Source organism: Heterodontus francisci, chromosome 5, assembly GCF_036365525.1.
Source record: "Heterodontus francisci isolate sHetFra1 chromosome 5, sHetFra1.hap1, whole genome shotgun sequence".
Classification (NCBI taxonomy): domain Eukaryota; kingdom Metazoa; phylum Chordata; class Chondrichthyes; order Heterodontiformes; family Heterodontidae; genus Heterodontus; species Heterodontus francisci.
This window is the reverse complement of record NC_090375.1, coordinates 63,863,704-63,877,829: the sequence shown is the minus strand read 5'-3', so window position 1 is coordinate 63,877,829 and position 14,126 is coordinate 63,863,704. Positions and strand designations below refer to the sequence as shown.

The window sequence follows — 14,126 nt, the reverse complement described above, 5'->3', positions numbered from 1 at the left end:
ACGTGGTTGAGGGATGGGCAGGACTGGCAGCTCAATGTTCCAGGGTACCAATGCTTCCAGCGTGACAGAGGTGGAGGTAAGAGAGGAAGGGGAGTTGCACTATTGATGAGGGTGGACATCACGACAGTACTTAGAGAGGATATCCCAGGGGGAATGTCCAGTGAGGCCATATGGGTAGGACTTAGAAATAAGAAAGGGGTGATCACTTTGATGGGATTATACTACAGGCCCCCCAATAGGGACGAACATATATGTAGGGAAATCACAGATAGGTGTAGGAATTATAGGGTTGTAATAGAAGGTGATTGCAACTCCCCTAATATTGACTGGGACTGCCTTAGTGCGAAGGGATCACATGGGGAAGAATTTGTTAAGTGTGTTCAGGATAGTTTTCTGAAGCAGTATGTGGATGGCCCTACGACAGAAGAGGCTACACTCGATCTCCTCTTAGGAAATGAGGATGGGCAGGTGGTTGATATGTCAGTGGGGGAGCACTTTGGGACCAGTGACCATAATAACTCTATTAGCTTCAAGATAGTTATGTAAAAGGATAGGACTGGTCCTCAGGTTGAAGTTCCAAATTGAGGGAAGGCTAATTTCGATGGCATCAGCCAGGAACTTTTTTATTTATTCAGTCATGGGATGTAGGCGTCACTGGCCAGGCCAGCATTTATTGCCCATCCCTAATTGCCCTTGAGAAGGTGCTGGTGAGCTGCCTTCTTGAACCGCTGCAGTCCATGTGGGGTAGGTACACCCACAGTGCTGTTAGGAAGGGAGTTCCAGGATTTTGACCCAGCGACAGTGAAGGAACGGCGATATAGTTCCAAGTCAGGATGGTGTGTGACTTGGAGGGGAACTTGCAGGTGGTGGTGTTCCCATGTATTTGCTGCCCTTGTCCTTCTATTTGGTAGAGGTTGCGGGTTTGGAAGGTTCTATCTAAGGAGCCTTGGTGAATTGCTGCAGTGCATCTTGTAGATGGTACACACTGCTGCCACTGTACGTCGGTGGTGGAGGGAGTGAATGTTTGTAGATGGGGTGCCAGATGGTGTCGAGCTTCTTGAGTGTTGTTGGAGCTGCACCCATCCAGGCAAGTGGAGCGTATTCCATCACACTCCTGACTTGTGCCTTATAGATGGTGGACAGGCTTTGGGGAGTCAGGAGGTGAGTTACTAGCCTCTGACCTGCTCTTGTAGCCACGGTATTTATATGGCTACTCCAGTTCAGTTTCTGGTCAATGGTAGCCCCTAGGATGTTGATAGTGGGGGATTCAGCGATGGTAATGCCATTGAATGTCAAATGGAGATGATTAGATTCTCTCTTGTTGGAGATGGTCATTGCCTGGCACTTATGTGGCGCGAATGTTACTTCCCACTTATCAGCTAAGCCTGGATATTGTCCAGGTCTTGCTGCATTTCTACAAGGACTGCTTCAGTATCTGAGGAGTCACGAATGGTGCTGAATATTGTGCAATCATCAGCGAACATCCCCACTTCTGACCTTATGATTGAAGGAAGGTCATTGATGAAGCAGCTGAAGATGGTTGGGCCGAGGACACTACTCTGAGGAACTCCTGCAGTGATGTCCTGGAGCTCAGATGATTGACCTCCAACAACCACAACCATCTTCCTTTGTGCTAGGTATGATTCCAGCCAGAAGAGGGTTTTCCCCCTGATTCCCATTGACCTCAGTTTTGCTAGGGCTCCTTGATGCCATACTCGGTCAAATACTGCCTTGATATCAAGGGCAGTCACTCTCACCTCACCTCTTGAGTTCAGCTCTTTTGTCCATGTTTGAACCCAGGCTGTAATGAGGTCAGGAGCTGAGTGGCCCTGGCAGAACCCAAACTGAGCGTCACTGAGCAGGTTATTGCTAAGCAAGTGCCACTCGATGGCACTGTTGATGACACCTTCCATCACTTTACTGATGATTGCGAGTAGGCTGAAGAGGCGGTAATTGGCCTGGTTGGATTTGTCCTGCTTTTTGTGTACAGGACATACCTGGGCAATTTTCCACATTGCAGGGTAGATGCCAGTGTTGTAGCTGTACTGGAACAGCTTGGCTAGGGATGCGGCAAGTTCTGGAGTACAGGTCTTCAGTACTATTGCCGGAATATTGTCAGGGCCCATAACCTTTGCAGTATCCAGTACCTTCAGTCGTTTATTGATATCATGCGGAGTGAATCGAATTGGCTGAAGTCTGGCACCTATGATGCTGGGGACTTCAGGAGGAGGCCGTGATGGATCATCAACTCAGCACTTCTGGCTGAAGATTGTTGCAAATGCTTCAGCCTTATCTTTCGCACTATGGTGCTGGGCTCCCCCATCATTGAGGATGGGGATATTTGTGGAGCCACCTCCTCCAGTTAGTTGTTTAATTGTCCACCACCATTCACGGCTGGATGTGGCAGGACTGCAGAGCTTAGATCTGATCCGTTGGTTATGGGATCACTTAGCTCTGTCTATCGCATGCTGCTTACGCAGTTTAGCATGCATGTAGTCCTGGGTTGTAGCTTCACCATTTTGAGATATGCCTGGTGCTGCTCCTGGCATGCCCTCCTGCACTCTTCATTGAACCAGGGTTGGTCTCCTGGCTTGATGGTAATGATAGAGTGGGGGATATGCCGGGCCATGAGGTTACAGATTGTGGTTGAGCACAATTCTGCTGCTGCTGATGGCCCACAGCGCCTCATGGATGCCCAGTTTTGCATTGCTGGATCTGTTTGAAATCTATCCCATTTAGCACGGTGATAGTCCCACACAACACGATGGACGATATCCTCAATGTGAAGGCGGGACTTCGTCTCCACAAGGACTCCTACCAATACTGTCACGGACAGAAGCATCTGCGGCAGGCAGATTGGTGAGGACGAGATCAAGTATGTTTTTTCCTCGTGTTGGTTCCCCCACCACCTGCCGCAGACCCAGTCCAGCAGCTATGTCCTTTAGGACTTGGCCAGCTCGGTCAGTACTGGTGCTACCGAGACACTCTTGGTGATGGACATTGAAGTCCCCCACCCAGAGTACATTTTGTGCCCTTGCCACCCTAGGTGCTTCCTCCAAGTGGTGTTCAACATGGAGGGGTACGGAGTCATCAGCTGAGGGAGGGCGGTATGTGGTAATCAGTAGGAGGTTACCTTGCCCATGTTTGACCTGATGCCATGAGACTTCATGGGGTCCGGAGTCGATATTGAGGACTCCCAGGGCAATTCCCTCCCTACTGTAGACCGCTGTTGCACCACCTCTGGTGGGTCTGTCCTGCCGGTGGGACAGGACATACCCGGGGATGGTGATGGCAGTGTCTGGGACATTGTCTGTCAGGTATGATACCGTGTGAATGACTATGTCAGGCTGTTGCTTGACTAGTCAGTGGGACAGCTCTCCCAACTTTGGCACAAGCCCCCAGATGTTTGTAAGGGGGACTTTGCAGAGTCGACAAGGCTGGGTTTGCCGTTGTCGTTTCTGGTGCCTAGGTCGATGCCGGGTGGTCCGTCCAGTTTGAAAAATTGAATGGCAGAGGCTATTTACAGGTAAAGGGAAGTCTGGCAAGTGGGAGGCTTTTAAAAGTGAGATAGGAAGAGTTCAGGGCCGGCATGTTCCTGTTAGATGGAAGGTCAAGGCTGGCAAGTTTAGGGAACCTTGGTTGACGAGGGATATTGAGGGTCTGATCAGGACAAAGAAGGAGGCATATGTCAGGTGTAGGCAGCTGGGATCAAGTGAGTCCCTCGAGGAGTATAGGGGATGTAGGACTACACTTAAGAAGGAAATTAGGAGGGCGAAAAGGGGCCATGAGACTTCCCTGGCAGATAAGATAAAGGAGAATCCTAAAAGATTCTATAATATATTAAGAGTAAAGGGGTAGCTAGGGAGAGAGTAGGTCCCCTTAAGGATCAGTGTGGCAATCTATGTGTGGAGCCATGGGAAATGGGCGAGGTCTTAAATGAATATTTCTTGTCTGTATTGACCATGGAGAAGGTCATGGAAGCTAGCGAGTTCAAGGGAGGGAACAGCGATATCCTGGAGCATATCAACATTAGAAAGGAGGAGGTGTTGGAGGTTTTGAAGCGAATTAAGGTGGATAAATCCCCAGGGCCGAACCAGGTGTATCCTAGGATGCTATGGGAAGCAAGGGAGGAGATTGCTGGGGCCCTGGCAGAGATTTTTGCATCATCGTTAGCCACGGGTGAGGTACCAGAAGACTGGAGGACAGCTAATGTTGTGCCTTTACTTAAGAAGGGCAGCTGGGATAAGTAGAGAACTAGAGGCCGGTGAGCCTTACATCAGTGGTGGGAAAGTTATTGGAAGGGATTCTAAGAGACAGGATTTATATGCATTTGGAAAGGCAAGGTCTGATTAGGGATAGTCAGCATGGCTTTGTGCGTGGGAAATCATGTCTCACGAATTTGATTGAGTTTTTCGAGGAGGTGACCAAGAGGATTGATGAGGGCAGGGCGATGGACGTTGTCTACATGGACTTTAGCAAGGCCTTTGACAAGGTCCCGCATGGTAGGCTGATCCAGAAGGTTCGAACACATGGGATCCAGGGTGAGCTAGTAAGTTGGATACAAAATTGGCTTGGTGATAGGAGGCAGAAGGTGGTAGCGGAGGTTTGTTTTTCAGATTGGAGGCCGGTGACCAGTGGTGTGCCGCAGGGATCAGTGCTGGGCCCTCTGTTGTTTGTCATATATATTAATGACTTGGATGTGAATGTAAGGGGCATGAATAGTAAGTTTGTAGATGACACCAAAATTGGTGGTATAGTGGACAGGGAAGAAGGTTGTCTAAGGTGACAGCAGGATATCGATAAACTGGGAAAGTGGGCAAGGGATTGGCGAATGGAATTTAATGCAGACAATGTGAAGTGATGCATTTTGGGAAGTTAAACCAGGGCAGGACATATACAGTGAATGGCAGGGCCCTGGGGAGTGTTCTTGAGCAGAGAGACCTTGGGGTGCAAGTACATAGTTCCCTGAAAGTGGCAACACAGGGTGGTGAAGAAGGCATATGGCATGCTTGCCTTCATCGGCCGAGGCATTGAGTACAAGAGTTGGGACGTCATGTTACAATTGTACATAACGTTGGTTAGGCCGCATTTGGAGTACTGTGTGCAGTTCTGGTCGCTGCACTACAGGAAAGATGTGATTAAGCTAAAGAGGGTGCAGAAAAGATTCACAAGGATGTTGCCTGGTTTGGAGGGCTTGAGTTATAAAGAGAGATTGGATAGGCTGGGTCTGTTTTCCCTGGAGCAAAGGAGGCTGCGAGGGGACATGATAAAGGTATATAAAATTATGAGAGGCATAGATAGGGTAGATAGCCAGAGTCTGTTTCCCATGGTAGGGGTGACTAAAACTAGAGGGAATAGATTTAAGGTGAGAGGGAGGAGGTTTAAAGGGGGTCAAAGGGGTACATTTTTCACACAAAGAATAGTGGGTATCTGGAATGAGCTGCCTGAGGAGGTGGTGGAGGCAGGAACAGTAGCAACATTTAAGAGGCATTTGGCCAGGTACTTGAATGAGCAAGGCATAGAGGGATATGGCATTAATGCAGGCAGGTGGGATTAGTATAGATAGGTATTATGGTCGGCATTGACGCGGTGGGCCGAAGGGCCTGTTTCTATGCTGTACGACTCTATGACTCTCTGACTCTACTCAGCCTGAACGCAAAGGCGAACATCGGGAAACCCCCAAAAAGCGCAAAACTCACGAGAAGAGTGGGAAACCTTCAAAAAGTATGGAATGTACGAAAAGAGCGGGGATACCTCCGTTAAAGCAAGCAAGCCTAAAAGAAAGAAAACAAAATTTCTTAAAGAAAGGCAAACACCCTAAAAAAAAATGGCTAGCATAGAATGGAATCGCAACATATGATGCCTGAAAGTTTCCGAAATTGGGAAGGACCCAATCAGATATAGAATTGGGCAATGTGAAGAAAAAGATTTCTAAGATTTAGAATAGCTTCTCAGCTACACACTAAATCGAGGCTGAGCAAGTTAATACTCTTTCAGACTCCATGGGTGCCATTGCTGATGATGTGATCATCAGGCAAGGCATAAATGAAGCTTCAGGCAAATTTGCAGATCTGTGATGCTTTCATTAATGATTTGTACAGATTGGCTGAGGGATGCGAGAATGGAGAACTGAAGGCTGAGTTGATCAGGTACCGAACAGTAATGGGAATGGATGACAAATCGATGGCCAGAATTTTCGTTGGGTGGGAGGCACTGCCCACTGGCTGAAAATTTGGTGGTGAGCCCGCCTCCATCGGACCTGGGGAGCCAGGTCAGGAATTTTCGCTCCCCAGGCCCTACATTAGTCTTGGGCGAGACTTCCACCCCCTTGAGGTCTCACCTAATGGAACTGCCAGCCAATCAGCGGCCGGCAGCTCTTAGTCCCAGCAGCACCACCAGAACCGGTGGACACTGCTGGGACTACACCCAGCCATTGCAAGCAAGATGAAGGACGGCCCCAGAAGACAGGTAAGTATTTGGGGCCTCAATGGGGACGATCGGCAGGGATCTGGCAAGGCAAGGACGGTTGGTTAGAGGGGTGGGGCGAGTGTTGTGCGTTGGGGGCGGTGTGGCCCTCCTTGGGGAAAAGGGTATCTGATAAGGAGGGCAACTCCCCCCCCCCTACCCCCCAAGCCTGCAAAAAGGCCACCTGGTTTTACCAGGCGGGGTTCTTGAGGCTCTTGCCGTCCAGCCACCGAGGGTAAAATAACCGCGGCGGAGCGAGGAGGCCCTTAACTGCCAGTTAATTGGCCACTTAAGGGCTTTGATTGGCCTGGGACGGGTGGCAGTTTCTCGCTGCTGCCATCCCACATAATATTGAAGCGATGACGGGAGGGGGTCAGGAACCGACCCCACCCCCCACCCATCTCCCACTCAGTTGTACGCCCCCACCTGCCCCCAAACAAGGACAGCAGATGCATGGGAAAACCAGCACCTGCAAGTTCCCCTCCAAGCCACACGCCATCCTGACTTGGAACTATATCGCTGTTCCTTCACTGTTGCTGGGTCAAAATCCTGGATCCTAACAGCACTGTGGGTGTATCTATCCCACATGGACTGCAGCGGTTCAAGAAGGCAGCTCACCACCACATTCTCAAGGGCAATTGGGGATGGGCAATAAATGCTGGCCTAGCCAGCGTCACCCACATCCCATGAATGAATAAAAAAAAATTCAATTTTTAATTAAGACATTTCTTTTCAGAATTATATTTAAATTTTCGAAAATCTGTTCCTAATTTATTTACTGAGTAGCAAATGCCAAACACAATGGGAGTCAGTTGATCTTAGGGGCTAGTGTAGAATGGCCAATTGTGCGTTTGTAGCCCGTTTCACACCATGCATGATTTTCTTCACCTTTGATGGCAATGTGGACGAAAACCAGACAGCGAATCGCAGCCTGTTTTACATCCATCACACATTTTGTGTTGCTGCTCAAGACTAATTTTACCCCCATGCAATCCTCTAACATCAACAGTGGAATTTTGCAATTGGAACATATGAATCTGTGCTTGCAACAAAACTTTTTTTATTAGAGAGTTTGAAAGTTTCAATCTTCTGTTGAGGTTTCAATGTGCTGACTTTGTGAAGCTATTGCCAAGGTTGTATTACCTCTTGTTCTCACAGGCAGATTGACAATGATTCCTTTAGGAGACCAATTTACTGGATTCCTGTATTAGAATTGAGCCAGACAACATACTTAATGGGCCGGAAACACTAAATTAGAAAATGTTGCCTTTTTTTCTCGTGATGTGTGCATTGTCATTTACGCAGGACATGATATTGTGTATTGTGTGATGTGTTCACTACTCTTCAGACATTCACGTTCCCAGTAGTAAAACTATTTATATTTTAAAGACATTTGGAACAGGATTTCGCCACGGTCTTCAGGATCCCACCGACAGGCTCAAATGGGGGTCAGAGGCCTGCACTGTGGGAAATAGTCACTCATCTGCGATTTTCCCCAAATTGGCCAATGAGTGGCCAGAGGGCAGGCTCGCTAGCGAATTAAGGATGGCAGGTAGGCTCTTGAAGCTGCAGGGCTATTGAAAGCCCTCTAATTCGGTAGAAGCAGCAGGATGCCTTTCAAAGTAAGTGAGAGAGAGGGCAACCCAAGATGGAGGTGCCCTCTCTCTAACTTTTTTTACTTTTAAATTTGAAAAACCCTTTGAAGCCAGGCCACCATTGTGCAGGGCGAGCCCCTCCACAGGGCTGCCTGCGGCTGCAGCTGTAGTCAGGCAGACAGACAGGACCTCTAAGCCTGCTTGGAGCGCTGGCCCCCAGGTCTGCCACTGAGAAGTCACCTCCAGGCAGCTACCTTGTTCCCCGAAGCCTCTGGGGATATTGAGGCCAACTGTAATATTCCAGTTGACTTCTGACAGTAGGCCTTCATAAGCCATTAATTCGGTAAATTGACTACGCACCGCTTGTGGGAAATTGGCCCAGCAGCTGGACGGAGCCAGGGAACAGGCATGCCGACAGCGGTGCGAAACTCTGTGCCTGCCTACCTCTGTGCCCGCCCCCATCAGGACCTAAAGATTCACCCCTTGGTTGTTGGAAGCCAGTTTAGAATGGTTATCAAGCAGAGGCATCTAGAATTGTAAATTCCATTGACAACATATTTTTCTTATTATATGGAGAAAAATCTGGTGTGTATATATATATATATATTTATATGATTTTCATTAATGTCTGCAACTCACAGCATTTTGAATCTGGATGTTTTAAATATCAGTTATAAATGATTATCTTGGTTGCTTTCCATAATCATCATTTCTCTATTGAAAGTGGGAAATAGGTTCTGACGAGACATCCAGGACTGTTGTTTATTACGGGAGCAATGCTGTAACTCCAAACACTGCAAGAATCTACTAGCTGGTGGGACTTTAATGAGGCTTCTCCTTAATATGGATCAAGCCTCCCAATGCAGATCCTGGGTGGGTCTCTGGGGAATTCAAATTCCTCCTCATATTTCTAGCCTCGTTTAGAATTCTTCCCCCCGCCCCCGCCACCACCCCCCCCCCCCCCCCTTCTAAAGTAATCCTCATTTAACTCAGATGTTTTAAAAATAGCAGCTTTGCCATTGGCACTGTTTCAAAACAGTCTTTGAAAATTACTCTTGGAGTTGTCTTTTTTGTTTATTTTTATTTAAAAGAGAGCTGAATTAGTATGGAGAATTAGTTTTAATGAAAGTTATTCCTCTATCTACATCAGTTTAAACATTCAGTTCATTAAATGCTTTCCCTGTAAGATGCATTCAGAAGTTAAGTTTATTTTTCTCTCCTAGAACAGAACTACCACTTTATATCGCTGGCTTCACTAGGCAGCCCCTTGGCTGATGACAGAGCAGCTACTGAGGCTGACAGTGTGGGAGAGCTGACTGAGCAACAGCAGAGACGCAGTCTGATTTCTGCCTATTTTCCTTTTATCTGGTCTCCCATGGCCACAGGCACCCTACAGTTAAAGAGGGTAGACAAATAACTGTATCCCAATCCAAATGCAAAGCAGCCAGTGAAAGGCGTGAGAGAGACCTGACATGACTCTTCCTCTGCCTGTTTTTCCTTCAGTCCCTGGAAAGCTGCTTGGCCTTTGTGAAGTCACATGATTGACTTTAGAAAATCAATGGAATGGGGATTAGGACCTGGATCTGATCATTCTATGATGCCACTTTTGCTTCTCCAACATGCTGTGTCTAATAGTAGAGTAGTCTTCAAGCCAAACATGTTTTAGCATTCTCACCATGTCAACAACCTATTGCTTGCAGAGTAACTCCTCCAAGCCAGCCATGCTGATGATAGCATTTGCACTTCTTTCGCAAAGAATAAAAAAAATCATTACTGCCAGTAACATCTGCAGTTCTCTACTTACAACAACAATTTAAATTTATATAGCACTTTTAATGTGATAAAACATCCCAAGGTGCTTCACAGGAGCATTATAAAGCAAAATATGACACTGAGACACATAACTAGATGTTAGGTCAGATGACCAAAAGCTTGGTCAAAACGATAGGCTTGAAGGAGCTCCATAAAAGAGGAAAGCGAGGTGGAGAGGCGGAGAGATGTAGGGAGGGTATTCCAGAGCTTAGGGCCCAGACAACTGAAGGCACGGCCACCAGTGGTGGAGTGATTAAAATCAGGGATGCTCAAGAGGCCAGAATTAGAACAGCACAGATATCTCCAAGGGTTGTGGGGCTGGAGGAGATTACAGACATAGGGAGGGTCGCGGCCATGGAGGAATTTGAAAACAAGGACGAGAATTTTTAAATCAAGACATTTGATGGGAGCCAATGTAGGTTAGCGAGCACTCGAGGCTTTCTCAGGTTGGGAGAAAAGAACCCGACCAAGCCACAGCAGATCCAAGCTCGACCCGGCCCGAGTCCCTCCGATTTTGCATCCACCACCCCCCCCCCCCCACCCGACTCGACCCGACCCGAGCCTGACCCAACCATCCGTTTACTTACCTTCAGACTGGGAAGCTCCAGGAAGCTGCAGCACATGAGCGATGATGTCATAGTGACATCGCTCGCTCACTGCGCAGACTCAGTTTCGTCCCGGACTCCCAGTTCAGCTAAGTTTTTTAATTTCAATACTTACCAGCAGAGCACTTACCGTGTGTGTCCGGCCCGACCCGACCTGACATGACCAGGACTCAGCCCGACCCGACCCAAGCCCGAAAGCCTTACCCTGAAGATGGGCCCAACCCCTTCCGAACCCGAGACATGTCGTCGGGTCCCGTCGGATTCGGTTTGGGTAGCAGGCCTCTAGCGAGCACAGTGTGATAGGGGAATGGGACTTGGTGCGAGTTAAGACATGGGCAGCAGAGTTTTGGCTGGCTTTTACTGAGAGTAGAATGTGGGAGACCAGCCAGGAGTCCATTGGAATAGTTGAGTTTAGGGATAACAAAGGCAATTAGTCAAATTAAGGCCCCACTTAGGGGCCATTATGTGATGGCGACAACATTTTATCACGGTCAGAATGGCCTACCAGCCATGTGCGGAGGCTGCCAGCTCAATTGTGGCAGCCTCTCAGCAGTTAACCAGATGGGCCATCAGAGCTGGAAACCACAGCCCCAGGCTTCTGAGGTTGTAGTCCCAATCAGAGGACTTGCAGGAATTTCAAATCTGTAACCCCACTAGGAGAGTTGGGCGCTGCTGAGGCAGGCAGGCAAACATGAGGGCTTGCATAGAATTCATGAAATAAAGAGGCTCGAAGCTGGTAGGGTAATCGGGTTGGAAGGGAAACCCCTCTGGCGGACTAGTGATGGTCTGGGCTATGGCCTTTCATCCCCATGGCCCTGTCATTGTGGCATGGAGCCTCCAGCTTCAATGGCTCCCTGGCCTACAGCTAGGGGGCCGCCTCCATTGAACTGGCGATCTCTGCACACTGTGGGGGGTGGGTGGGGGGGCGCTCTGATGGTGGGAAAATGCCGCTGCCATTGCAAACTGACCCCTAAGTGGTTCTTAATTGTTCTAAAAAGTAGAAAATCCTGGAACTACTCAACAGGTCAGGCAGCATCTGTGGAGAGAAAAACAGAGTTAACGTTTCATGTTGATGACCTTTCATTAGAACAGTTGCTTTTGCCTTGACTGGACCAATTGGCTGCCCTCCTCCATGGAGCGGGCAGCCGACCCTAATTCCAGCCCATCCCTGGAAAGCCCCCGGAGGCAGGTATGCATCGGGGAGCCATCCCGACGCAGCTCCCCACTATTTTCCTAACCCCCTGCCCCCCGAGGTGTGGGAAAATCCAGCTTGATATTTTAGATTTTATATTGGCTGCATGACTGATTCAATAATACTATGTGCTTCTAAGTGTTTTTATCAAACTGTTAAAACTGTTGATAATTCAAAATGAATATAGTAATGCATTTATCCGGAAAAAGTTATGTATATATTGACAACTCTCTAGTATTGAGTAACCATCACAATGTTTTCTGCACAATTTTCTGTCATCCGATATAGTAATAGTAGTCTTCTGTGTCTCTTTTTGCTTAAGCTCAGTTTTTCTCCTGAAGGCAGTGAATCATGTTGATAGGGTTTTAGCTCTCCTCTGTTACCTTGCCCAATTAATCATCTTCAGACCTGAGCCTAGGCAGTAAGCAAGGGAAGTCTAGTCAATTATTAGGAAATCATAGCAGTATTCAATCCTACCTTACGCAACATCCACATCTCCGCAAGGGTCAATGAACAGATAACCTGGGTAAATAGAGTAAACCATTGGCTTAGTGGTAGTTTTACCTTCTCTGAGTCAGGAGATGAAGCGTTCAACCCTGCTGTGGACAGTCTTGATGAGTGGAGACTGGAACACCAGCTCTAAATCAAGTGAGATGCTTCTGTACTTGTTGTGGGTGTGGGCTCATGGGTTGTGGAAGCCCAGTAAATTATTCTGCCCGATAGGGCGAACCATCCAGTTAACAAGTCCAAAGATGGTTATGGTAATGGAAACAGCATTTAATTTGTGTCCTGTTGGACTGTTACAAATCCTGTGAATTCTTCCACTACTTCGTGCTATTCTCCAAGGGCAGGGTGTGAAAATACAACAACCATCTTACTTAACCTTCTTTTTCCCTAGTTTGGGTCTGTATTGCTGCAGGAAATGGGTTGCTATTATCCCCTTGTGCCTAGACCATTTTCCTAGGTCACGATCAATTTAATATGCAGGGAAGGGTGAAATACATTGGACAGGGTGCAGCGAAGAGTAACACGAATAATTCCAACTGTAAACAGGATGTGGCATAAAGAATGATTGCTTCTCGGCCTTTTGGCTAAGATCAAGTGTAGTATCTGTTCTTATCAGTGCTTACTTGGTTGAGAAGAGACCATGATCATTGCCCTTTGATCCTGGGGAAGCTTTGAGTAAAATGGCTATAACCAATCTTCGAGCTTCAGGTCAGGGAGTGCGCAACACCGTTCGGGTGGTCGTGAAGGACAAGGAAGGAGATGCACCGGTCGATCGCACCTTCTTCATCAAGAAAATTCTCTTCGATTGCTGCGGATTTCAAGCGACGGACGTTTTCTGCCTGCAGGATTTCCCCAGCAGTGGATACTTTGACGTGACGTTCCGGAACGTGGCGGGATGCATCAAGTTCCTGAAGGCATTCAAGGAGAAAGGGGACCGGGCGCCACTGTCGATCCTCACAGCGGAGCCGCTCTTCACGCTTCCGTCACAACGGGACCAGGTGGTGACGATTCACCTCTACAACCCCCATGTTCCTGTGGTGGATGTACTCACCTTACTCGCCAGGTACGTCAAGGTGGCCGGCAGCAGAACTGATGTCAAGGACCCCTTTGGGATCTGGACCAGCAAGCGGCAGGTCAAGGTGACCTTGAAGGTCGATCCCAGTGGAGTCATCATCCACCCTCCCTCCAGCTTCGCTATCGGGGGAAGTCGAGGCTTCTTGGTCTACGCTGGGCAGCCCAGAGTTTGCCGCACCTGCGGCAAGTCTGGTCACGTGGCGGCCAACTGCAGCACGGTTGTTTGCAAGAACTGCAAGGAGGAAGGCCATCAGACCAAGGACTGTAAGCAGACTAAGTGTTGCAACTTGTACGGTGCGGCAGGCCATCTCTACAAAACCTGCCCCAAACGCTGCCTCACTTATGCTCAGGTGGCAAGGTCCAAGGAAAAGCCGGGAGAAGGTTCGACGAAGGCATCCGGTGTTCGAAAGGAGACCAGCAACCTTCTCCGCAGTGAGGAACCTCAACCTGAGAAGGAGAAGGAGGCGGCTGAAACCAGCGACCCAGCACCTACCCTGCGCTCGGAAACTCCTCCTCCACAGACAGAATCAATGGAGGAGGAGGCAGCAGATGGACAATCAGGTCAGTGGCAAGTGGTCCAGAGGAAAACCACAAAGAAAAAACATCCAAAAACGGAACAGGCCACCACCCAAACCAGTGTCAAGAGGAGGCTACCTTCTGAATCAGACTGCAACAACTCCTCTTCACTGGACAGGGGAAATGCTGGAACGACAGCCCCTTCAAAAGAGGCAGCAGAACTCCAAGGAGATGGAAGATAAAGCATTCCAGCCCCCGGGCACTGGAAGCTGTGATGGGCCCGGCGTGCCCCAACCCCAAAGCGCCACACGTATCGACGTGGCCAACGCATCTCAGCTCCGGGACACCGAGAGCAAAGAC

At 48.6% G+C, this 14,126-nt stretch overlaps 1 pseudogene; it reads left to right on the top strand.

The window, feature by feature from the left end:
* The first annotated feature begins 12,740 nt into the window (after positions 1-12,740).
* LOC137370347 (U2 spliceosomal RNA) lies at positions 12,741-12,849 on the top strand (annotated as a pseudogene).
* Positions 12,850-14,126: the final 1,277 nt, after the last annotated feature.